We start from the raw sequence: 25,709 nt of genomic DNA, 5'->3' as shown, positions 1-25,709 counted from the left end.
ATTCAAAGAAACCTGTAATTTAATATTTGTATTATAAAAAGTTTGTATAAAAATATTAAACGTTCAATAATTTCTACATTTTATCTGTTGAGTAAAAAATAAACGTCAGTAAACCTCATGTGTCTATTGGGTTCTAAAATTCATAATTAGAACCTAAACCTATTTCATTCATCACCAACATAGAGAACATAGAACCTTTCTAATAAAACACTAATAATGAAGTAAAAAAACAGGTTAACATTATATACAATAAATAACAAAACAAGGCTATATTTTCTTTCATTGTGCATAGCGTTGTATAAATACATTTGCATACACAAGATAGAGCGAGAATCTACCACGTCGTCTAAGTATTGTCTCAAATGTCCATAGCGTTGTATAATACTTTTCAATGAAGAAGGGAGTCTGCAATGTCTTCTTACACATACGTCATAAAAGACAACTGCATACACACGGTACAATGAGGTTCTGCAAGTATCATCTCAGCTTTGTCTTTTATGTCTATAGCGTCGTAGAACGGGCCATATTGTTTGACCAAATGGGCGCCCATTAATAGTTGGCTGTATTGGCGGCCATCTCGAATGTAACCCCATAAGAAAAATGTTAATCTTCGTGCACTTGAAATAATTTCCTGTGTTTTAATTCGAGGGCTTATGTTTTGAATATTCAGGGACACTAATTCCTTTTTCTGCTTGACTTTTTCGAAGAAATTATCATTCGAATAAACAATATTTCGGCCGTACAATAGGCAGCGTAGAAGCCTCTTTTGCACCAACATGATAAAGGGAAGATCTGCAATGTTTTATAACGCTATCTTCAATGCCCATAGCGTTGTAAAAGACTTTTGCACGGTCGTAGTAGAGCGAGTATCTGCTCCGATTAAGTGTCTCAGTATTGTCTTCTTGTTAATAGTGTTGCTTTATGTGCGGGAGAACTATTGCACATTCTTGACAGAGCTTGACATACCTTCTCGAATTCACTTATTACTCAAGCTATCCGTAATTTTCCGATTTGTAATATAATTTTCACGTTCATGGTGTATCCAAGGACAATGGCACGTAGCTCCAACACGGATACAGACAACCCGGTAATGCTGTGGGGTTTCCATTTGCACGTCGCGCCGCAAGTAATACCAGAAAGATGTAATCAGCGCTGCAACCCGTGAGTCACATATGACGTCATGCAGTCATAAAAACAATCATACAACTGATGGAACTCAATTTACCTCTATTTTTTCGACCGCGGTGACTAACATACAGATTGCATTATATCTCCAATAGTCATAAACATCCCATAGAAGATAATGAATATAAACAATGTTGAATTACATACACAATTCAACTCTGACGTTCGATGACAAAATTAGCGATTTAAAAAAACATAGTTTGCATCAAATGTTCTCTAGCAAAAAACGAAATTACACATTGAGTTGCAATGGACCTGTGACTGTATATAAGGGGTATTTCACAAAAGGGCGTCACAAACTTATGTAACAAATATTACTCCAAAGAAAAATGTCCTATAGACATAGGTCGGGAAATGTGTTGTTTAGCCGCTAGCCGTCATTTTGTATTTTTATGAATAATAACTCTTGGAAGTAGTGAAGCTTTAGATACCAAACTTTGCACATAGGTTTGTGATAAACAAGAAAAAGTAACCGTGTGATTTGCTATAATATTATCAAATAATATTAACAAAATTGAGCCGGTTTAAAATGTTAAAGTCAATTTAAAAAAAAACGGTATAGTTATAAAAACAATTACAAGTTACAAACTGTTTTGTAATTTTCAGTATAATACCAACGGTGGATTTCTCAACGAAATTCATCAACGTATAAGCGAGCACAACCACTAGGTATGCTTGCACAAACCAGGTGCAAGGATGTTTTGTCAGTTGAAAGGCATCAGCAGTTTTGCACCGGTTACAAATCCTTACAAGATGCCAATACTTGTTTAGAAGAAATCTGTCAACGCATAAGCAAGCACAACCACTAGGTATGCTTGCACAAACCAGGTGCAAGAATGTTTTGTCAGTTGAAAGGCACCAGCTGTTTTGCACCGGTTACAAATCCTTACAAGATGCCAATACTTGTTTAGAAGAAATCTGTCAACGCATAAGCAAGCACAACCACTAGGTATGCTTGCACAAACCAGGTGCAAGGATGTTTTGTCAGTTGAAAGGCATCAGCTGTTTTGCACCGGTTACAAATCCTTACAAAATGCCAATACTTGTTTAGAAGAAATCTGTCAACGCATAAGCAAGCACAACCACTAGGTATGCTTGCACAAACCAGGTGCAAGAATGTTTTGTCAGTTGAAAGGCATCAGCAGTTTTGCACCGGTTACAAATCCTTACAAGATGCCAATACTTGTTTAGAAGAAATCTGTCAACGCATAAGCAAGCATCACGACTTTAAAAGATACGCTTGCACAACCCGGGAGAAACAAACATGTTATAGTTGAGAGGCGTCAGCTGTTGTTATTTGTAGCTGTACTACTTCAAGAGATTGTAGATTGCATAAAAAATAGCGGCTAGAGGATAAACGACAAATTCCCATACTATATTCATAAAATATGTTTTGTTTGGAATTGTGTGTTTTACCCATGTTAATATACTACAAACGTTAGAACTCTTGCACTTTAAATCTATTCACTTAGCAAGGAAATTTCACAGTAATAGAAAAATAAAATTTCTGCAGGTTATAACAGAGAGGGTCTTTACAAAATTAGTGACGTTACCTCAAAGAAATTTAATAGTTATCATTACTGTAGTTACCGACAAAGTTGACTTTTTGAAAAAATAACTATTTTTTGTAATAGAACATGTGATTTAAGATGGAGGGTTTGTAGGTGTATCAACGAAGAGAAAAATATAACATGTAAAAGTTATATACAAATAAGACTACATAATTAATACTTCAGAAGTACAAATCAAACAAAACCTTAACTTTCTTCTTTGGAAACTCAACTCAAACCAATTATACTAGAAGGGATGAAGTAAGAAACATCCCTACTAATTTTTTAACTTCAAATTAAAACTTTAAGTTTCTGCTTCTCTTGCCATTTTATGCAGCTCCATGCATTCAAGTAGGAAATTTTAATAGTGGTGCAGATGCTTCATTAGTTTCAAAATGTAAATATGCTTATGCTATTAAAATATTTAAATTAAATTCATGCAAAAACTCAACTCATTTAGTTCATTAGATTTGTCGTTGGGCAGGTTGGAAGAGATGATAGTGGAGCGTTAGAGAAAGCGCAGGTTCAAATCCTGCATGTTACCGTACCAAGTCTTATCAGTACATAGACTCTGAACTGTACAGAAGGTATTTTTCTGTGCTCAATGATTAAGGATACGTCAAGTAATATGATTATGGAAAATACAACGGAGTTCAATGAATAATTAACAACGGTTAATAAAATACAAATTGTAACTAAGACACATAGCAGACACTGACGACGCAAGTGTTGACACATTAACCAGACGAACTGAAGACCTTAACGAGCTACCTGGTACTCGAGACACACGTGCAGTAATGGATAATTAAAGATATAATGCGGACGTGCCGTTATGTGTAGGTGCAGTAAACTCGCCTGCAGTAAAGCGCATCACGTAACAGCGTGCAGCACAGCGCATTACCGGTATCCTGGGCCGGGCCGCTACACCGTAAACCTAACTAGGCCAGCATTATTACTGGGCCAGCAGACCGGCCAATCCCCACACACAATTTTGATGTCAATCATACTCTTCGTGTCTACGGACATCCAAAAACCGTCACATCAAAATCCAACGTACTTCGAAAAGTTGAAAACTAATGGAAAAATTTACATTCTCACAAGCACTTGTCTCGACAACAATCAATGTAGTAGATCTTATACACTGCTTCAAAATAACAAAACAAATAAACAACAACAAAAAAACACTCACAAAAACATAACAAATCAATGTGTTTCTCTCCCCTCTTACACCCAAAGAGTTTGGAAACATTTTTACCCTAACGTTTGTGTTATTTTATCATTATGTGTTGGGTTATTAAATACTTTGTGTTAGTAGGATCTGAACTGAAAATTCTGTTTCTAATATAACCTACGCTGACTTCTAATATAACCACAAGAATTTAAATCGTTATTTAGTAAGTTGTCAGATTCGAGACAATTCACATATCACCTTAAACTTTTGGTAATTGGTATCTCAAAATCATTTAGGAAATCTTCAGTGAAGTGAAGTCCAACATACCGGAAAAACATACCTGTCCTACACAAGGCGGTTTGTCCGTATGCAAAATATGCAGGCTGCTGTTCTACTTGGAACCTACCAAGCACAGTCAAAAAGATAATCACATTTGGTTGCCGAGCTGGAGAAAAATTTTCAATATACGGCATTGCATGTAAGTATAACATGTTTCATTTGTATGATTATTACGTGCATAGATATAATGATGTAATTTTTAAATCATGCTGTTATTATTATTTTCTCATTTAATGTTAAATAAATTAAATTACGCTATGCCTTAAAAAATATTCTATATAATCAGTGTGATAATTTGTCTTGGTTGTATTTCACGAAAAGTTTAATGTCATTAAGTGTTGTGTTCTAATTTCACCAGTAAAGATTTTTTACTTTATTTATCAAAACAGTATAACAAAGTTGCAGTCTACTGCATTGGGCAGCATTATTCTAAGACTTTATTTAGACTGTGTCTGTCTCAGCGTAATGGCGTTACAACACTTAATCTAAGATAAAAGCTAATAAAGCTCTTCAGATAACACACACACCAAAATTGTTCTCACAGACGATTTAATACCGCGACCAGTACCGAGTCCTTACTCTAGGAAGAAGGCAATCCGGTATTCACTCCGTTTCCGGAGAGTATTTTGAACACCTCCGACATCCTATAGCTATTTCGGTAACGGATATTTCCTCTCCTTTCAAAGGATTTGTGTTTCCGGCATGACTTGCAGCACCAAAAAACCCTCCCAGTGTGTAAAACAACAGTATGTGCAATACGCTATTATTCTATCCATTCATTAAAACTGATTGCAACTTCAAAAAAAATATCCAAACTCAACAGCTCTATGACACATATCTGCACTCTTCTTTCTTCAAGGAATGGTATAGCCATATGCAATAATAATTAGGAATTTATTTAGGAATATCCATAATTTTAAAAATATTCTGTAGTTTTGATTAATTTCGTTGTATTCTTATAGATTTGAGCAAAGTTCTTCGGTTGTATTCTTATCGATTTAAGGAAAGTTCTTCGGTATGAATCAGAGCAAATTCCCATTAAAAAAAATTATATTGAGAATATTCTTGAAATAGGCTTGGAAACATAAGTTTTGTAGCGCATTTACACAGTGTTATTAAACTCCCACACAGTGAGCAGATATCGACGTGTGCGACGACTTAGTGATTTTTTCCTCAACCCAATATTAAAACGCACAATATTTTGGCCGGACATCCCTCGACGTAGGCTAACTATACTAGAGGGATGAGTGGTTAACTGTACTCTCTACAGCCATAGCTGATGACAACAGAGTAGTCGATGTGTCCCCTGTTACTGTCACTCTGAGGATAGCCACTTGAGGTGCAGTGAGAGTGAACGAAGTAGATTAGATCTCTCGAGGCTCCGCGCACACTACTCGCCTCTGATCTCACCTCCTCAATCCTCAGATATCTTACAGCACTCGTGTAATATTGAATCTGAGAGGCTTGTGGATTTAAATGAGATAATAGTCACTTCGGTTGGAGAGCCGACTGTTATGTGTGGAGAGCGAGTCGATCATCATCGCTCGTCACGTCTTTACTCAGCAGCGTACAATTAATGTTTTGTTTTTCATTTATTATCTGGCTTGAAGAGACGACCACAATAATTAGCAGCTGAATATTACGTCAAGACCAATTCATTGTATGTGACTCAGCTTTCAAAACCCCATAAGATGAGTAAAATGAATAAATGAATTTAATTCAAAAATAAAGTTTTTATTCTGTATAAAGTTCTAAATTACGACTACCCAGATAAAATTTGCAAGTTCCTCGCCGCGATGCGGAACCGATACAAGTATCTTCTCGGTCTCCTACAATCAGGAGGAAACAATGAATACAAGTTTTCCAATCCTATGTTGGTGTTTTATATTAATGCTTAAAATAAAAAATTCATGTAATGGACAATTAAAGTTAATAACAAAAATTAGAAACGTACATTCATTTTACAGGTTTCAAAACTCCTCGGACGCGACTACAATGATTAATTAGCTGAATATGTCAGATTCAGTATTTATTTTCATTTACTACGATTGACTATTACATCAAGTTCAATACATTGTATGTGACTCAGCTTTCAAAATCCAATAATATTTGGAGGAAAACCAAATAATTACATTAACATTAGCAATATGTAAATTGTAAAAGAATAAAACTTAATTAAATTAACTTAATTAAAGAATTAAGTCCGTGCAGCAATATGAGTTATTTTTGAGGAATTTTGATAGCTGTCACATTATTTGTGCCCAGCAGCATAATTAATTAGAAAGTGAATGAGCTGGATCTCTTCCCATACACAGCGTCTGAGAAAAATTATAAAATTCTCTGGTAAACACAAACATTGTTGTAGGATTATAAATATATTTGCTGTATTTTCTGCTTGTGTCTGACTCTACAAAACCGGGAAGACTTTCGTATCGGTTCCGCAGCGCGGTGAGATAATTGCAAATTTTATTTTACATCATACACAAGAGAAACTTTATTGTTTAATTAAATCAGTTTATTTATCTTGGTATATGTTAAACATCCATTTTATATATTTCACGTAAGTTTAACCAAGAGTGAAGACTATACACCCCTTCTCTCTCTATGTAAAATGAGTTCAAGGGGTTAACCCCTCCGCACCTCTAATCTTGGATACGCTACTGCTATTGCCTTTGCAACAATCATTCTTCGAGTATCGACCGAAACGAATTATTGTTAACTTTTCCCTTCAGTTTGCATGGTGCATTTTTTATCCGGCCACCTTTCTTGTACATGATTTGTATGGTCCATCATTATACACTAGGTATTGGTAAAACGATTGACGACTTTCTATTGATGACTCGATGAACCAGTGTAAAGATCGAAGTATCAGTAGCATCTTCTGAACTACCACATCAGTTATATTTAGGACACCAATCGATTATCGAGGACGACGTGGTAACTCGCCTCTCACAGTCTACTGAGACCGACTGCTCCTGTGTGCGATACTAACATTATCATGTCAGATTGTTGCAGTGAGTCGAATCTCAATCCTCCTCGCGTTCCACACAGTGCATGTATACTGTAGCAACGGGTCGCCATTATAATGAGTGAAACGTCCTTTGTCGTCTTACTTCGTACGTTTTTTACTCAAAACGTCTAGACGTTATATTGGTGGGATTACTGACCCCGTACAGAACGGTGGTGACTCGACGCAGTTCGTGACTGTAGCGTGTACTATAGTTGTGGCAGTGTTTTGTCTATGTGACCGCCGGCTTCAAGCACACTCACACTCACACTCTAACACACTATTTATGGCCACTCCATGACACACAGGCAGCAGGCACACAAACAAAGCTTTCAGATTCTGCCTCAATGCCGCGCGCGCAGCACAATGGTGAAAGCGGTGTCGATTATTGGTTATCTTCAATGGTATCCTCCTCATAAATTGGCCATTGCTACTGCATCTACTAGGCAAACTACTTCCCATTACTGAGGCAAGTGCACACTGTGTACTATATATAAGTATCAAATTACTATCAATACGTAACAAATTCCAAAATACAATCAATTTAATTAAGTCTTTGTAGTCAAAAATGTGCCTATATAAATTTATTTTTACAGAGGCATAAACATCATAGACAATGTAGATACAAATAGACATGACCATGGCCATCCCTCAAAACTAGAGGAAAGCCATTGTTCAAAGTATTTCTGAATACGTCTACAATTCTGAGTAAGTGATTGTTCTACCCAAATTAAGAATATTCTATCGCTCTATTCTTACAAATAGTCTTCTAATACCCTTGGAATCTAACATTTCATAACATTACACCAATAATTAAATCTAAATTAATCAGGTGTTGTAAATCTACTGAAAGGCGAATGACAATATGCAAAATCCCTAAAAACAGTGGGTCAATCAATAAGAAAAACAAATAGCCGTCCGTGTAAAGTTGGCAACACTGCCGGGCCAGATGTTTGGGGGAGAGGGAGAGGGAATCAAACAAAAAAGGCGGGAGGCAAATCTACCTGACGTAGAAACGAAGGGAGAACTATAAAAGCCGGGAGTCAGACAACAAAGGGGGCGAACCGAGCGTCGAGGTCCGGCATATCGCTTGTTCTAGTCACGGAACCGTGTTCGCAGATGAGGTAGCAGCACCATGTCGCCCGCTGACGTCGCATTCCTGGCAACCTTTGTCCTTGAGCAGAGCTGAGGCGGGGCGAGGCGACTGTTATTGTGCGTCCAACATAGGTCGTTACCCTGCCGGTGCACTGCCGCTGACCCACTTCCTGGTGCCATCAATTGTGGGGACTCATACCCGTAACCGCAGAGTAAATATCGATTCGATCGCATGGTTTCTTCAGCTTGGGTCTTGAATAGACAATAGAAGATTGAGAAACATCCTTAATGATAGTGACGAGGATAGTCTACATAAGATGCAACTGATGTTTTTACTGGAATAGTTTAAATATGAAAAAAGAAACAATTAATTGTAAAGCGTAGTAATTTGTACGGTGTGTCGAACTCAATATTTAGCCATTTAATGACCGAACACGGTTATCAAAAATACAAATCTATAATAGATTAGCTTTTTCGTTTAATCAGAACGGCTCTATTTGCAAGATGAGGTATGAACGCTGATGAATTGGCTCCAGAAAGAGACCACCCATCGAAGTCACGGTACACTGGGAAGACAGGTACACTGGGATTTGCAAACATTGTCAAGTGACAAGCGAAGGGAGGCCCTGCCTCGTCCTCCCCACAGATAGGACAGTCGGGGATTGGCAGGCGGAAGGAACAACACGTCACATCCTTTCTGATAGTGACTTGCTCACTTGCTCTTGGTACTGCCGCTGCCATACTCTGCCGACTGTTCACTTATTACTGAAACTGGGTAATTCTATTTTGTTTCCACAATTAAACCGATTAAAGTAGTTTTCATAAATACTGTACAATAACACATTCTTTCTAACAAGAACCATAACAATCAAACTTAGTGAGCTAAGCTGAAATCACAAAGACCAATTCTTCTTAATTGGTTAATCATCTAGAATACACAAGCCCCGAAACATCTGTATAATTCTACAACTACCACATACACTACATAGATATAAATTACACAAAACTCTACCGTATTTCAGTTGCTACTTGCAGTATCCAGATATCGGGCCGTAGTGAACGAATCTAATCAAACCACTCACGCAAATTAACAAACACAATACAATGGCGCAGTAAAATCACTATTGAGTACATTAATTAATTCTGCATTCAACATCAATTTTACAATCCGGAACATAAAGATTTGACTTGTTTAGTTAAATAATGCAAGTCTACAGTTTTAGAAATTTAAAACTGTTTCCCTTTTTCAGACACGCTCTTCCCAAAAGCAATTAATTTAAGCTTATACCGTTTGGTTTCCCCAGTTTTTATTGATTCAATTAGTTTATTATTTAATGGCCTAAATATATTATCTTGGCAGTTTTTGCAATAACCCTATTTTAGTCTTAGGTTAGTGTTAGTTTTATAATAATCCCCAATCTTCACCTCGCTTACTTAGTTGCCAAAATCTCTTCTCAAACAGTATTATTCCAGAATAAAACGCCAAAGCCATATTATCATCATACATGCCAAATTCCACACGAAGCGTTCGTTTATTAACGATTAATTAAACACTTACAGTTCAAAACTGTACGAAAAAACAATTCCTTCACTAAAAAGCTGTGTAATGTTTTCTTACAATATTTGCAAAGGTTTGTATCCAATTGTACACTGTGTAATAGCAGCTTTGAGAAATAGTTCAATACGGCACAAATTTTAAGTTAGTTGAGTGGCGGAAATAAACACTGGTCCTGCGGTTTATTTTTGGTTATGGCGCATAAGAGTTTCATTACGCAGGCAGCGAGCTAGGGCATATTTATATTGCTATAACTTAATCCCGTCGTCGAGACAAAATGTTTTATTTTCTTAGAAAAACTTTTACAATTCTGACAAAATGTGCAAGCCACGTCGCCTGATTGGTCTACACAAATCCCGGACAGACTACACAACACAATTCGCTCTTCCAAAGTTTATGAACCTAATAATATAACTTTTTCAGCCCGTTCAGGTTTCAAAACAAAATTTAATGTTGTTAAAATACCACGAAGAGTGCGAACAACTTGAAGTGGCCTTTCTAGAAAATCATTAAAAGTTAAAAACGATGCTGTAATGACTAACCAGTAAACCTTTAGTATCATAAACAGCAGATCATTTATTTTAAAATAAACAATATACTCAGAATGCTCAGGAGAGATAGCATTTTAATTAGATTCTTAGAACAGAAGATATCCACACGCCTATTTGAATTACAATGATGAACAGGGTTCTCCCTCCACCCTCCAAGTGTTCCACTACAATATTTCTTAGGATAATACACTTAATTAACCCAAGGTAACTGTATGAAAAGCGAGTGCATAGAATGCACTGCACGCAGTTGAAAGTCAGTTAAATACACTTTTCAAGTTTCAACTAGCCTATTTATAGCTAACTAGCTTCCTCGTTTCATGAACAGCAAACAGCTATCCTTGGTTTATAATTTACCATACTCATCCAGAACGTACATCCTACTATAAAAAATTAACATAAAAGTAATCGAATTTATGAGATCATTTTCATTTCATTTTTGAGCTTTTAACCCGCTATTATTTCAGATACTTTTTTGTACAATTTCACAGTTTCACCTTCAAAAAGTATTTTAGAATTACTTACAAAAGCAATTTAGTACGAATTTGTTTTACTTCTAATGCTAATCTTTACGAGCTTAATGGGGCATTTTGAAATTATTTATTCTTTCTTACAGAATTTATATAACTAGCTTTAATAGATAACCAATAAAAAAGGAAGTCTTTATATGATAAATAGTAAATTTCAGGGAGTTGCATAAAGGACTAAAACATAATGTCAAATTTATATTTAAAACTGATCTCAATAAATAAGCCTAAAGAGAATAAATAATAAAAATGTTCCAAGCAGAGACAAGCAAAAACTTAGTTTTAAGCCTGATACATATCTACAAGAAGAGCACAAAACCGACTAATACTGACTTTCAATACAATTGTGTGTTAAATAATTCTGTGGAAAGAGCAATTAGAGCTTCATCTAACCACCCTCTCCCAATCAAACCAATAAAACCGGCGCAAATCAATTACACAAAAAGTATTGTATTAGCTATGTAATAGCCATGACAAATTATAACCATGTAATTTAAACAACAATGTAACAGTTAAGAATCCATTTTGAATATACAATAAAAAGACAGACAAAGGGTACATAAAGCTCGATATGATCTAGATTTTAAGTTACTAGAAAAAGATAGATAAGAGTATTCAGATTTTTTTCCAGAAAGTAAAGAAACCTGCCTCTTATCAACTGAGCAACTGTCTAAAAAAACCTGGATAGGGCAAGGAATGAAATATATTTTGAAACATACTAAACTGATTCATAATAACCACAGAGAATGGGTGTGTGTGACCCAAAATTGTTAAATAAGTTCTAAAGTACCAGAAACAAGTTACGGATAATTTCACTAATAGTTGAGAAATACTTTATAGTAATATAAAATAACAAGAAAGGTGATTAAATTATATTAAATGGGTTACATTACAAATTAAGACTTTCAGAAATTGCCCTTTTAAGGACTGACTTATGTAAATCATTCTCGGTTACAAAAGATGTACATTTACATACACTTTTAAATCGTTTTCAACTTTAAAACGGTTTTTGAAAGGAATTAAAATAACAATTCCTCAAATCATGCTGTGCAGGTAGGGCTTACACATTATAAAACTGTTCACTTTGCAACATATAACTATTAACTGGCTGGCATAAAATACATTTTTCACCAATTTTGAATCGGATACCTTCTTTAAAATCATAAACATCTTAAAAACTCGTTTCAAACCTATTATGCATATTATACAACAATTCAAGTTTCCTGTGTTTAACTGCCTTGATGTCTTTAAGTTACAACTTTACACCGACTACTGCATGAGGTAAAAATTAATTCGGCTACCTCGCAACTCACCTAACACCTTTATTTCAATACTACAAGTTTCGTTACAATTAAGATTTCTTCACCTTAGACATACAGTACTCACAATACAGCATTTTATGATTGCATGATTGATTACAATTTTGTAAATAAAAGAAACAATAACAACTTGAAGAAAATTAACTACTCGTCCCAAAGCAGAGATACATAACAAGTTATTGAAATTGTTTCATCTATAGGTATACTCGTAATTTGGAGTCTTCTCATTACTCACAATCGCACATTCGAAAAACTTCAAAGCTAGAATTCTTAGCGCTTCATGGTTCAAGTGTGCAGACGAAATTGATTTAATTAAATTGATATAGCCTCTTGACATAAAAGGCAACTTTACAAATGTACGTAGGACTATTCACCATCGAAATCACTTTCGATTAAATGTAAACGTTGTTTATAAAAAGCACCCATCCGGAAAGTATTCTTAAAAAGTTTACCAGATGAAAAGACAAGTAAAATTAGGTAAAATACTGTGATTAAAAAAAATAAAGTTATTGACTACATTGAAGTATTTGGCTGTACAAACAACATTTTACTCATTAATCATAACAACAATGCTGTGCTATTCCAACTTGATATAATAGACACACACTTGAAACATCATATGTCATGAAAAACTAAATTAAGCATATATTCCACATATTCCATTTCCATATTCCATTCCTTTGATGCAAGTCTTTTAGCTGTGGCATTAAATCATAAAAGTAGAACATTGAATAAAGAGAACACCAAAGATAACTGGACTAAGGAGTTGTTCATATAGTCTGTTCACCCTTCCTACTCAGGAGGAAGTTTGGGTACATTCAATAGAAATTAATATTGTGTAAGTGTACCTGTGTTCTACACATCTTCCGAACTCTTTTATTATCATATACTGTATCTATTTCTATAGCAAACAAAATAAATAAATATTTGTCTACTTAATGTATATTCTTACGACAAGATAGTTAAATCATATCCTAAACTAGGACTTGAAATTGTAGTTATCTATTTTGGTCAATGTCAAAATAAATAATGAATATGGTAGTCTCACAGGTTAAATAACTTTACAACTTTTTTAAGTTAAAGTTAGTGTGGTTATAATGCTGTTATTGGCTAAGCTATTTATAAATTAAAAATTGGTTAAATTAGCTTTGTTGCTGGTATGTTCCACTAAGTTTCGTCATCCATCAGTAAGTTCTAGACATTCTGCAATCACTAGTTGACAAGCTTGACTAACTTTTATTAAAAGTGTAATAAAAACCAAAAAATTATAATCATGATTACAACTTATATCTCCTAAAACAGTTTCCACCACAGTTTTTAAACCTGGGTATCTGGCTGGCTCTTATCAACTTACTGGTTGAATATCATATTTTGAACATGTTTTAAGAATTTTTTTATAAATTTGTGTCTAAAATAGAACATTTCATCAATTAATATTTACTTCATATTTTTTAGTATTTATTACTGAGCCAACCAAATTTAATCTGCACTCATTATTTTACACCTAATACTTTGTAATACGCAAAATTTAAGCAGATGTCCATAAAACTAAACCTCAAAAGTATTTAGAGTGTACTGATAAAAAAAGCTACATTTTCAGAAGGAATACCCGATAAGTGTAATTAACATAATTTTATATTACCTTTATTGCTATATAGCATCAATAGAAAAAGTATCTAATTCACAATAGTTCCTTCTTAAAAACATTAATTTTGATTACCAAATTTAATTTCAAATATTCTTGCAGACGTTTACATTTTGTGGAGAAATATTTAAAAAATTATAGTATTAATATCTTTTATATATATCATTTTTTTATGTTGCAACCAGTCTAGCTTCAGTTGAAAGTAAACTCACAGTAAAGGAATTCACCTAAGAAACATATGTAAAACACATAAAACATATTTGCCATCACATTACTGCACAACTAACAAATTAAGTTGATAAAGAATGTACTATTGCAATTAATTTATTGCAAAAGAATAGAGGTAACGTAATGGTAGAGATTCAAACCCTCGATATTTTTAAAGGTTATGTTTAAGATGTAAACAAACCAACATTCAGTTTGTTGGTATAAGTTTAATGTATTTACAACGAATAACTTACTAACTTACTCAACTAACTTTATCTAATAATTATCGATAAGGCAATTAACGTGTAAACATCGTAATTACTTAGTTGCAATTGGTAACAAGAAAACCGGCACTTAAAAACGTGTTGATGCATGCACCCTAACCTAGCACACCAAACAAAACATGGGAGTGTGACTTACACAAACACTTCCTTCGTCAAATCCTCCAAAATTGCAAACAAGCACTGAACAAAAACAACATTTAATCACGAAACACGAGTTTTTCAACTAATAATCGAGATACTAACACACTAACGACAACGAAACCAAACTAACTGGAAATATTAAAACGAACAGTCACGAGGAGACGCTACAAAAACCTTGAGCTTCCCCCCTTCTCCTTGTTTAACACTCCCCCTCCAGTCCTCACCAGTTGCACGGCATGTGTTTGGTGCTACCAACCTACATCAACGCCACGCATGAAATTCCCGTACGCTTTACTCAAGACTACAGAGTATGGAATTAAATTGGTCTCTAAAGCAGTCTGCCAGAACAAATTAAAATACTTCCTTGCAATAACACTACAATCAAACCAAACTTTATTAAAGAAATCAAAATAAAGTGTTCGTTACAATGTGACATATACGTTACAATACACACAATAATGTACTAAAATGTGTTGTAATGTCATTCATTTCACTACGTAAAATTAATTATTCACCGATTACTTTATATAAATTGCCAGTTTCATTTAATTAAGTACTGTCTCTGATTATGTAACATTATACGAGAAGATATTGTATTGCAAATAAAATCAGTTGGTACGTGAAACAATAATCTGGTTCGCACACAAAATAAATAATTATAAATACATTATAGAAATGTATAAAATATGCTACATAGGTAATAAAATAAACTCAATTCTACAAAGCAACCAATATTTTTAATTCAAAGTAATAAGCGAAACTAGGTAATTACTATAAGATTTAAATGGATTACAATCTATCAATTAATATTTACTATAGTAGCGCTATCTATGCTTTACGGAACCAATAAAAGTTCTGCCACACAATCCCCATGTGAATGAATGCAAAGCCTGTTCTCCGGAAAGTCAAAGTTACTGAATTGATTTAGGCTACATTACGCGTAAGGATTTTAAATAGCAATGGTATAAAATGAATAAGACCAATCTCTTTTCAAAGCAACGGGAAATCTCAAGTGAAGTATTATTAATTTAATAATAATCTATAATCAAATATATTTTACTACGTGAACATAAACTGTTCAAAATATATTAATACGTTATAATATATATATATATATATATATATATATATATAACGTATTAATATATTTTTATAATAAAAAAATAATTCCTTCCAAATCTTTGCTCACAGCATAATGCTTCTGATCTTTTCTTTTCGGCCGAGGTGTTTTGGTACAAGGGACGTGCAAAAATTATATTTCCCATGCCGGGAATCGAACCCGGGCCTTCTGGGTGAAAGCCAGATATCCTAGCCACTAGACCACATGGGACTTGTGTTTCTTGCATTAAAATGTCCCACTTAAGAAACAGGGTTTCAAGTAATAATCTAATCCATTGCGATAAATTAATTAATTTATGTGCTTACGTTATAATATAAAACATTTCCATATTTAAAATAAATACTTTACTTATAATTTGGAATTATATTATTAAGTTTACACAGTAATAATCTAAATGTCAGAGAACCATAACATAACGCTAAACATCTATATTCACAGTATTAATAACTTAAACTTCCAATACAATATATGTTGGTTATCGTTTCCATAAGTGTAATATTATATTTTGTTTAACACTTTATAACTCAAAATGGGTCGAGTTACAGCGTTGGATTCCAACTGCTTTTATATTACATCGTAAGATTCTTTAAAACACAAATCTCAATTGATACAATGCATTTGTAAATTTATGCAAGTAATTGTCGCAAAGACGGGTTTTTCAAAATATAACTGGGTTGTAGCTTATATTAATTAAAAATCTACTTTAGTTTCATTGTGTAAAAAACCTTAGAATGTGAGTGCACGAAGTAATGTATTGTATTGATTAATCTCATATATCTTAGATCTGGATGTATAGCACACCCTCCTTTACGCGACGGTGTTCCGGCAGATCTTCCGTCAGTTGTAGTACGTACGCGCGGAATTATTTGTTGTCTAGCATACCTAGTTACCCCGCTAGTTGGAAGCATCGGCATGTTTACATTGTTGGGCGAATTTGCACGACATGCCTATCCAGAGCACTTCTGGCTGGAGGACGATCGAGGGCAATCAATAATAATGAGTAGCCCACTAACAGTTACTGACTATCCGATTAATTGTCTAGGATTAATCTGATAACTCCTTTATTAAATTCCTGCAATCAGTATAGTCTGTTTAGATAAAAATATTCCACATTTCATGCAAGCATTGTAGACTATTGTGTAACTTGCTCACGACAGTAAAAGTTACCCCTATGTAAACCTGAATCGGAAGTAAATTAGAACTAAGTAATTAATTACCTAAACCAGGTTGGTGCAGATTAGGGGTCTACGTAATGATTTACAATAAAAGGTTCATAGTCAAAGACATTCATTCATACTTCCTGCGTACCGCATATATTTATCTCTTCTGTAGTTTTAAAATATATACAGATTAAAAGTCCTTGTGGCCTAACAAGCTGTGAGGCTTTTCAAATTAAAATGAAAAATTGTGTGTGTATCTCCAGACACACTTTATATAAAAATATTCCGTCCTTCAAAAGTTTTTCAAAATCATTGAAAAATATCTTTATATTCTAGCGAGTGAAGAGGTGATCCTTATTTGTAAATAACTTGTAAATTATTTGTAAGAACAGGTAGGCTTATTACGAGCTATATTAACATTCAGGTTGAAATTAGGTATAGTTTACGCTTCCACATTATCAACTACCGCATTACCACACTACCCTCCCTCCACAATATTCAAACATACTCTTGTAATAATGAGTGCCGTTAGTGTTTTACTCGTAATAAAAAGTTATAAAGTTATATTATACATAGTTATATTATATTACAATAAAATTAATCTAATGTGAAAGTATCGAAGACTAACTTGTTGTTTCATGACGTTTTCATCTCAAGTTTCATGATGAATAAAAAAAAACTAATAAACATCCATTACAACACAAAAACATTGTAAATATTTTTACGGTTGTCCCGTAAACATCTTCAAGTTTTCTTATACATTAATTTTTAACTAATTTCGGAATAGCTCATAATGTTAAAGCAATTCAGGCCGTAATTATAAAACACTACATAGAAAATTAGCTGTATTCATTTATAGTTTCAAATATTAAAAGGAAGGCCTATAGATTTAATTTCGTAACAGTAGGGGGATGTGTCTCTCAACCCAATCCAAGTGTCGTTTCCACTACTTTACAAGGTAGGATATGCCACATCACGTGCTGTGTAATAGGCTTTGCGGCTATTTCAAGTCCATAGTTCATTTCACTCTCGAGATGTCCTTAGGGGAAAAGAGAAACTCTGTCAGCTTACAAAGTGCCACTTAGCCAAATTCCATGGTTGGACATGCACTATCATATAACTCATTCTTGTATATGTAGAAATTAAGTTTAATGCATAATTTAGCATTGCAGGTAGCATTTCTCGAGATACCTTGCCATATGATACAATAACGTTTTGTCTATAGCAGTGTTTAAATAATGAAAGTTCCGGTGAGGTAGCGAATGTAACGGTACTAAAACGCAAGAGTGCGTTGATATAAGATCGTGTTATTAACTTTTAACATTGATTTTCCACTATAATATTTTTTCTTCTTACTGTATGGATAAACTACAATGTTAATATGTTATTTTACAAATCTCATAGTATTGTACAAAGCTTGTTTCCAAATTTATTTATTTTGCTATTTTCTCGTTACCATCATGGTTACCCATATAATGTAAAAATATTCGCTAACGCTCAGCTAAATCCCATGGAGTCACAAGCACCTTCATCGATTGTGTCGTACACAAGAACAAGGTGTTTCAATTGGGAAACTTACTTAAGTCAGTAAAAATCTAAGTTAGAGTTGTTAAAATAACCTTGATTACTTTCCAAATTCTAAGAGGTAGCGATATTTTCGAAGGACTTTTAACTTTAGGATTTCTGAAAATCACATAAACTCCTCCTTAACTCTTCATAACTCGCAAAGTTTTTCTCTTAATAAATAATGGACAGTAAAATACACAACCTTATATGTAACAGTTTGTCCTTAGAAAATGAAGGTTTGCTTTTCATTTAGCATACTTTACAAGTATTTCAAATTGCAGTAACAACATTACAAATTTAATAAGATTAAAATCACCTTACATGTACTAGATGAGACAATTCCATTTTAAATCTACTCGATTTTTAAAAAATTATTTGACATTACACATCTTCTAATTTTTCTGATATATACTTATATGTAGGAAATTTAAATATTGTTACAAATCAATAACTAAAATCAAAGTGTTTGGTAACCGTTCATGCGCCGAATCCAATCAATATTTCTATCGAATTAAAATAAAACATTACGTTTTAAATTTTAAGAGTGATTTAAATTTCCTTAGTCGGGGAAATATAGTTATTTACTTTTAGTAGAAAAAACTGGTTCAGGGGTTCCTTAATATTAATATGTTTCGCGAAATCTTGTTTCTTGGAATTATTACTCCAAATTAAAGATAAGAAATAGTTCGTCTCTAATTAGGTAACAAATATATTGTAATCAAACATCTTAACATATTATAACATTATGTATATAGCAGTACTATACCTTAATACGTGTATCTTGCTTGCTTCAAAAAATCGAGCAAAACAAAACCCTTGTCGGTATATTTAGATATTTTCTACATTATAAATCTTAGACTATAATATCATATTATTTTGGATTGATTTTTATAGTTTTTAGAATGTATCAGCTCTGACGATCACTAAGGAATTATTAGTAGAACCTAACTGTAAATGATGATACTTTGTTAATTGCCCCATTGTAAACACACTTTAACGGTTGAAGGGTTGGAAGGGGTGTACATTATGCGGGCTCTGACATGAGGGACAGGTGAAACTATGATGTATCTGTGGTCGAAGCCATCCATATTTAATGGGGACAATCCTTGGTTTAATAACACTTTGTGAAAAATAAGTAAACTAGAATGAATAGTAGAAGAAAATAAATAGTAAATATATCTTAAGTGGCGTAATTTGTGGACGGTTAAGTTAATTATTTAAAATCAAAATAAATCTGATCTATAGTTTAGCTCTTTGGATATCCTTTTTTGAAGACGATTAAAATAGAAGTGTAAACATTTGAAGATGTCTTTTAATAAACCCCGTAGAAAACGCTTAAGTAAAAATCACCATATTTTAATCTTTTTCTACACTACAAACCCGGATGGAAAAACAGAAACTTGGCCAATGCACAATTTCATGCAGGATTTACCGCCGTTTGGAGGCTAAATCACAACGAACCAGTGCCTTTGAAAATAATTTAAAGAGTCAGAAAACTCTCGCAAACAATCGGCATACGTACATGAATTCCAAAAGGTTCGATCATCTGAAGTCTTACGTTACTCTGCAAAATCTAGATTTTCAAAAAATATTAGTGTTCGAAGCACAAGGTTGATTTGAACTAAAAAGAAGTATTCATTTTGTATATGAGATTCTACTAGACATATATAAATTAACTGAGGAATAAACAAGGTAAACTAATATTATAAAAAGCTGGGAAATAAGGACTCGTATAACCTGTTATACTGTAATACCGTACCGGACTCGCTTGGTTGCCCACCAGTCCGTCTCAATAATTACCACGTGTTGTACCAATTATTGGCAATATCCGAGTACAATGGTGACGTCACTGACCCTAACCTTCACCTACTCCTCTATGTTTACATAACCCCGTCCTCTCTCGGCAAGCGGCGTCCTCACTGAGGCGCGCCATTTCCACGGCACGGAGCGCCAGCCACGGTTCACGACGAGCTCACGACTTTCTGTTGAGAAGGCGATGTCCTAGTTACCGAGGTCGCATTTGAATACTGTTGTTCGCTGGCATCGCCGATTATGACGTCATTATGACGATTAAACCTCCTATCAAAAGTGAGAGAACTCAAACAATCAAACGTGTGCAAAACTTAAAAGCTAGTCAAACAATTTCGAAATGTTACACAATTTAGGTTTTGATGTTCTTCAGTGGTGTAGGTACAGCGTTATAAAAGTGTTGAAACTAGTTAAAACTTTTAGGTAGATTTTTTACACAAAATAACCTATTGCAATTGTACTCATGGTACCACTTACCAAAAATGTCAGTATCACTTCACCCAACTTGCCCCTAGAAGAGCCCAAAACGACTCCTTTTAGACATTTTCGGTAAGTGCTACCATGAATATAATTACAATAGGCTAATTTTATATACACAATCAACCTAATTGTAACGTTTTAAGTATATTTAAACCTTAATTGTCTAACTAAACTGATTACATTTTATGTTTTAAACCCACTTAAATCACCTGATTAAATAAATATGCATCTGAAGCAGCTTGTGAAAACTTTAATCTTCCCAAAAAGGCCAAACAAGATGAAGCTTGGTACATAAATTGATTTTATAAATATATCGGCAAATTTGGTTTTTTTTTTTTAATTTTTATGCATCTTAAACAGCTTTTTAGATATTGACATGTAAAATTACGTTTCAGTTGTCACGGAATCTACTTATTTCTTCCGAGCCGAAAGGACTATTGTTAGTAATAATTGCTTTGTTGAGAAACGTATACATACAGATTTATAAAAAAATTATACGTAGTTTTAAAAACGTATTAATACATACAGTATTTTTAAATCAATTGCATTATCAGATAATCTTATATTTAATCAGTAATTAGCATTGATACACTAAAGGGCTAGGATTCAGACAAATGTTTGGATTTGAGATGACTTCGTGTTTATAACACAGTTTTATAACTATACCACAGGTACGCGGTCGGTAGCTAACTAACGTGACCCCTTAAGGCTAAGAAACATAACCTAACGTAACCTTCGTGTACAGTTACATTACTTTAGGAGGGAGATCCTCTTCTAGAGAAGTCTTAAACTATATCGAGGTCAAGAGCACCAGAGGCCCACGGAACGGTATAAATGCCGACACGGATACCTTACCGATACAAGTTTGCTTACATATGTTTAGTTATCTGACAAACAATCACAAGGCACGTACGCCAGGGCGAACCACAATCTGCCGACCACAAACAACCAGTTTCGAATCTATTACCTGATCATATGATCATCGCCCGATCACACACATCCTTACAAATTCCAACGCGGACACCCTACCAATACGAATTTACATATGTTAAGTTATCTTACGAGTAATCACACGGTACGTAACCGAGCACAAACCAAAATCTGCCGACCACAGACAACAAGTTACGGATATGTTACATGATTATATAGTCATTGCCCAATCACATACATCCTTACAAATGCCAACATGTACATCGTACCAATACGAATTTACATATGTTAAGTTATCTTACGAGTAATCACAAGGTACGTAACCGAGCACAAACCAAAATCTGCCGACCACAGACAACAAGTTTTGGATGTATTACTTGGTCATGTATGGTCATCGCCCGAGTCCACACATCTTTAAAAACTCAGATTACTCTAAAGTGGTGTTACAGCAACTGATATGAGCTCGGCTAAGACGTCCTACGCCCGGCTGGAGCTGATGATGCAACAGAGGCGCATCCATTTGTCAAGTTCCACGGATTCGGTAATCAGCTTCTTGTTTATTTGACAAATGGTACGGGAAATGACAACGCGTATTTTTGGATCTCTCGTTCACGCTGCCAGAACATTCACAACACGCTCGTGACTTTGTTGATGCTAAACAAAGCTCGGTAATCGAGAGGTTTTCGACGGACGTATTTTAACGAAACAGATACATCTTTGGTTTTGGCCCATGTTTCTTTACTGTTTGTAAAAGAAAAAAGGTTATACAGTTCAGAATATTACACTTTAAAAGTAGTAGCAATCTCAAATATACATATAAAACAGCATCTTTGGGAAGTTCACTGTGTCAAATGTTATAAGTCGACCACTGAGCCAAATTGAGGCAGGTATTTAGACCGTATATGTAACAGACCTCGAGCATAACTGATTAAAGGCTATGATAAAAAACCTGCTTTGCCAATTGAAAGACCAAATCACATTTTACAGGTAATGTTAATTGCAACGGGATATTATATTTCTAGCAATCTCAAATAGCATGTTTGGATGTTCAATATTACTGTTACGACATACATTTAGTGTTGGCAAGGTAAACGATCCAGACTTTTGCATAAATCTTTATACTTCTTTTTTGCTATTCTCTACTGTTATTATTTGTAATTTAAGCCAGTTATTAACGTTTAATCCTTTGCTAGAACGTGGCTATTCCTTTGAAGTTATCTGAAAAAAGTATTAAAACGATCTAAAGAGATGTTACGTACTATGAGAATAAACGTTAATTTCACACAAAAGTACATCCCTAGTTGTAGACTAGCACTAATTTAACCCGTGTAATCTTAAGGGTAGCTACAAGTACCCAGAGAGATGTATCGCATTAATAAATTATCTTATCTGTAGAGGAAACAGGATTTTTCCGGACATTTGCCATCGTTAAGTGAAACAAGAAAACAGTAACACTACGTTTCGAGATCTGCAATCTGATCTCTTCTTCAGGTAAAGAACTAACCTAATACATAATTACAAACTAGGTTAAAATAAACAAATCTTACTAAAGCGTTGTGGCACGCCTGAGTCAGGAATCACAACCTACATGTTGTATGTCAACTTCACTAACACTAAAGACATGCACTTAATAAAAAAACCATACAAAACACCAATCACTAAACTAAACTACGGAATACAGGTCACAATATGTCTTCACTCGTCTACTAACCATTTACGACTGACCAGAGGGGGTAGCCAATGGTAATCGTGACGGCCGGCTAAAACAAGATGGCGGAAATACAAGGGAAGGGGAACAGGAATGGGCCCTTTCGTTATTATTGGTTCATGCGAGATGAACTTCTTAAAACCATATTGTGACTCCGCATTGGTTTATTGCAAATATCCGATCCGTTTGATACTTTTGGTATTCTCTTTAGTTCATTTTTTAGAATTGGCAACCAAAGCGGCCTAATCTCGACTGATGGTTGACTGATTGGTTGGTCTGCCAATTTAATGTATGTTGCCTCAATTAATTTCCTTTTGAAGAAATGTGGTTCCCGATGTATTATGTGGGCTTCATCCCAATTCATATGATGGTCTTCGGACCAACAATGGTGTGCAATTTTTGACTTTTCTGTGAAACCCTTTCTCGTGTTTTCTTTGTGTTCTTTTATCCTTATGTTTAGTGGTCTTTTTGTCTCGCCTATGTATTCCCTATTGCAGCTACATTTTACTGCAGTATAAAATGTAGCTGCAATAGGGAATACATAGGCGAGACAAAAAGACCACTAAACATAAGGATAAAAGAACACAAAGAAAACACGAGAAAGGGTTTCACAGAAAAGTCAAAAATTGCACACCATTGTTGGTCCGAAGACCATCATATGAATTGGGATGAAGCCCACATAATACATCGGGAACCACATTTCTTCAAAAGGAAATTAATTGAGGCAACATACATTAAATTGGCAGACCAACCAATCAGTCAACCATCAGTCGAGATTAGGCCGCTTTGGTTGCCAATTCTAAAAAATGAACTAAAGAGAATACCAAAAGTATCAAACGGATCGGATATTTGCAATAAACCAATGCGGAGTCACAATATGGTTTTAAGAAGTTCATCTCGCATGAACCAATAATAACGAAAGGGCCCATTCCTGTTCCCCTTCCCTTGTATTTCCGCCATCTTGTTTTAGCCGGCCGTCACGATTACCATTGGCTACCCCCTCTGGTCAGTCGTAAATGGTTAGTAGACGAGTGAAGACATATTGTGACCTGTATTCCGTAGTTTAGTTTAGTGATTGGTGTTTTGTATGGTTTTTTTTATTAAGTGCATGTCTTTAGTGTTAGTGAAGTTGACATACAACATGTAGGTTGTGATTCCTGACTCAGGCGTGCCACAACGCTTTAGTAAGATTTGTTTATTTTAACCTAGTTTGTAATTATGTATTAGGTTAGTTCTTTACCTGAAGAAGAGATCAGATTGCAGATCTCGAAACGTAGTGTTACTGTTTTCTTGTTTCACTTAACGATGGCAAATGTCCGGAAAAATCCTGTTTCCTTCACAATCCTTCCATCGTCAAAAATAACCTTCAAACAAAGAATTATCTGTAGAGGGTGTATTGAGTCCCTAATAAGCAAGTCATTAATTTCCTTTTTCGTTAAATAAGCACGATTACTCTGATAAATACTCAAGCAATGAAGACGGTACCGCTACCACTATGAGGTTGTATATGCACAGAGAGACAGCCTCTACAATAGGCGTCTTCATTGCTGGTTTAGAGTAGATTACAGAATCCGTGGAGGTGACATTGAATTCATATTAAGCTCTTAAAGGTTGTGTAATTATAAAATCTTTAGACTAGTCACACGCTAGTAGATGTACAAAAACTAAATTTGGCGTTACGGCTGACAATATGGTTAAACAAAAGCAATCAAAACTAAAAAAATAACGATAAACGTAGAATAGTATCAGACTTGATAAGCAAAGTATCAGGTAATCTGAAATAAATGATATCAACTTTAGCAATACTATCTTTTGTGAGCTAAAATATTATGTAATGGTTGTACATATAAGTAATCAATTTAATTGCAGAAATTTTACCAAGGCAGTGCAGTGCAATACCCAATAGTATTAAATAATATTAGATCTAATAAATAGTTGTAAAATTTTCCACATAAACAATGATGGAAGTGAGTTTTAAATTTTACCAGATCTACCCTTTTAAAGCCCATCCTGTGCTATGTTGTATATGATCATAATACAAGATTTCTTGTACACGGCATTCAATTTAGTTTTTTATTTTTATTAATTTGACGATAACCAAAATGGAAACTGTTAATAGAAGAGTTCTAGATTTGTCATCTATCTGATTTTGGGAAAAGGCGAACAATAACATTAAAAAGGAAACTTTTACTAAAACTTCTGATTTAGTTTACAATACAAGTCGAGGGCGGGTTACTTTATTTTACCCCATAAAATAAGTAATTTGACTTTATAGGATGCAGTAATAAGAACGTTTATTGCTGTAATTAGTTTTTTCCTAATACCTTTCATTTGAGATATAAAACGATACCGAATTCCATCTA

General features: G+C 34.3%; 1 protein-coding gene and 1 non-coding gene across 7 annotated transcripts in view; both read right to left on the bottom strand.

Moving 5' to 3' along the window:
• The window catches only part of LOC124360313 (polypyrimidine tract-binding protein 1), a 412,476-nt gene extending 397,709 nt beyond the window's left edge, over positions 1-14,767 (bottom strand). For all 6 annotated transcript variants that reach the window (XM_046813832.1, XM_046813879.1, XM_046813823.1 and 3 more), the window contains exon 1: positions 14,569-14,767. The gene's annotated coding sequence lies outside the window, so the exon portion shown is untranslated. The remainder of the gene's footprint in view (positions 1-14,568) is intronic.
• A 1,064-nt stretch (positions 14,768-15,831) lies between these two features.
• Trnae-uuc lies at positions 15,832-15,903 on the bottom strand. The gene has a single exon. It is a non-coding gene; the product is annotated as a tRNA-Glu (tRNA).
• Between the last annotated feature and the right edge of the window lie 9,806 nt (positions 15,904-25,709).

Source organism: Homalodisca vitripennis, chromosome 1 (genome assembly GCF_021130785.1).
Source record: "Homalodisca vitripennis isolate AUS2020 chromosome 1, UT_GWSS_2.1, whole genome shotgun sequence".
In the NCBI taxonomy this organism is placed as follows: Eukaryota; Metazoa; Arthropoda; class Insecta; order Hemiptera; family Cicadellidae; genus Homalodisca; species Homalodisca vitripennis.
The sequence above is the reverse complement of the archived record's forward strand: the minus strand, read 5'-3'. Positions and strand labels throughout refer to the sequence as shown.